This window comes from Littorina saxatilis, linkage group LG3, assembly GCF_037325665.1.
Source record: "Littorina saxatilis isolate snail1 linkage group LG3, US_GU_Lsax_2.0, whole genome shotgun sequence".
NCBI classification, from domain to species: Eukaryota; Metazoa; Mollusca; class Gastropoda; order Littorinimorpha; family Littorinidae; genus Littorina; species Littorina saxatilis.
Window position 1 is genome coordinate 13,949,195 of NC_090247.1, and position 2,500 is coordinate 13,951,694.

Here is a 2,500-nt window from a genome sequence, read left to right on the forward strand (position 1 = left end):
ACATTCGCCTGAGTTGATCCAGGGTTTCCCAAGACTCAAGACTGAAAACGTTGTCCTTGCCAAAAATAGGACAAATTCTGAAACTGCGAAGCAAACGCTTCTAAACTGTTATGAAGACAATGCAAGCTTGACTCTTGACTGGAAATATCCGGTACCTTACCGAACAAAAACAAAAATTAGAAAATACCTTAAATTAAATCGCCATCCAATTGCAGGTACGAACTTGATCGTTTCATCTGACAGATGTGCCTGCTCTGTGCTTATACTGTACATAGTCACTTAATTTGTCCAGTGGGCGTGGCAGTGGTCGTTTTGTGATAGCTAGCGCTGATAGGTATCTGACATAAACATAGACATTGACATATATAGTGGACTTTATTATTTCAACAGATAAATTTGTTGGTGGTGTGTATAGGCAAACTCTCGGTGCAAATCATCATATCAACTCTCTCTGTCTCTGTCTGTCTCTCTATCTCTGTCTGTCTCTCTCTCTCTCTCTCACTCTCTGTCTCTTTCTCTGTCTCTGTCTCACTCTGTCTCTCTCTGTCTCCGTCTCTATCTGTCTCTCTGTCTCTGCCTCTCTCTGTCTCTCTCTTTCTCTTCCTCTCTCTCTCTTTCCCTCTCTGTCTCTGTCTCTGTCTCTCTTTCTCTTCCTCTCTCTCTGTCTCTCTCTCTCTCTCTCTCTCTCTCTCTCTCTCTCTCTCTCTCTCTCTCTCTCTCTCTCTCTCTCTCTCTCTCTCTCTCTCTCTCTCTCTCTGCATAACCTCATAGAACTGACTGCTCCGGTGACAATAATTCCGTTAAGTATGGTCGGATTATTTGAAAATGGCTAACTTGTCGTTGATTCTCGCGTGCAGAAATGTATAAATTCAATTAAAATAAAAACAACAACCAACAGCATTAAAAGGACTGCACAACAAAGGTAGGATTGCAACAGAACGGGGGAAAATAGAAACAAGAAATATGAAAAAAAAAAGGTGCACAGCGAGATGGCTATTCAAGAAAAACTAATAATTGTTGTTCTGAACAGAGTTGAACATGCATGTAATTCTGCTTCATTTGTATTTTGCTGTCAATTCTCTGGTCTCATCTCATTTCATTTGTATTTTGCTGTCAATTCTCTGGTCTCATCTCATTTCATTTGTATTTTGCTGTCAATTCTCTGGTCTCATCTCATTTCATTTGTATTTTGCTGTCAATTCTCTGGTCTCATCTCATTTCATTTGTATTTTGCTGTCAATTCTCTGGTCTCATCTCATTTCATTTGTATTTTGCTGTCAATTCTCTGGTCTCATCTAATTTCATTTGTATTTTGCTGTCAATTCTCTGGTCTCATCTCATTTCATTTGTATTTTGCTGTCTATTCTCTGGTCTCATCTCATTTCATTTGTATTTTGCTGTCTATTCTCTGGTCTCATCTCATTTCATTTGTATTTTGCTGTCAATTCTCTGGTCTCATCTCATTTCATTTGTATTTTGCTGTCAATTCTCTGGTCTCATCTCATTTCATTTGTATTTTGCTGTCAATTCTCTGGTCTCATCTCATTTCATTTGTATTTTGCTGTCAATTCTCTGGTCTCATCTCATTTCATTTGTATTTTGCTGTCAATTCTCTGGTCTCATCTCATTTCATTTGTATTTTGCTGTCAATTCTCTGGTCTCATCTCATTTCATTTGTATTTTGCTGTCAATTCTCTGGTCTCATCTCATTTCATTTGTATTTTGCTGTCAATTCTCTGGTCTCATCTCATTTCATTTGTTTGAGGGTTCATTTTCAGAAAAAACAAGTTGCATCTTGTATCTTTAAGACAAGCCTTGGCCCCTTCCTAATCTCCGCCAAAAGTCGACTGCTAACTCAATTGTGTTTTTATGCAATCAGTTTATGATAACAGAGTCGTCACGACAAAACACTTGAAATCCTAAAATAAACCACAACAGTAACATCAAAAACAACAAAAATACACAAACGAAGATCGGATCAAAATTGCCTCACAGTTTCTGCTTCAATTCTTTGGAGTAAAACCCAGCAGATTGTATCTCAACCATGTACTCTTCTTTTCCATTTGAAGATTGTTTTTACCTTGCACTTGGCATTTGAAATCTCACTCGGCAAAGCACGTAGACAGAGCAAAAACGGAAGTGTTACGAAACACATTGGGAGCAATCTAAGGAGAGATGGAACATTTGAAAGCCAAAACTGTACTGGATGGGGTGTCAAGTGTGTGCAAACTGTACTGGATGGGGTGTCAAGTGTGTGCAAAAGCGTAGAGATTTCATCAACCTTTTAGCAAGACGCATGAGCAGAAAGCAAAGAGAGAGCTTGAGAGAGAGAGACTTAGACTTAGACTTAGACTTAGAACATTTTATTCACATAAAGGGTAGACATTTTAGGCCATAGGCTTAATCTTACAATGTGCCCTTTACATTCACACAAACACATATTCACGCGTGCGCCCGACTAGAATCATGGAAACATCAAGCATACAGTGATAATAAATGA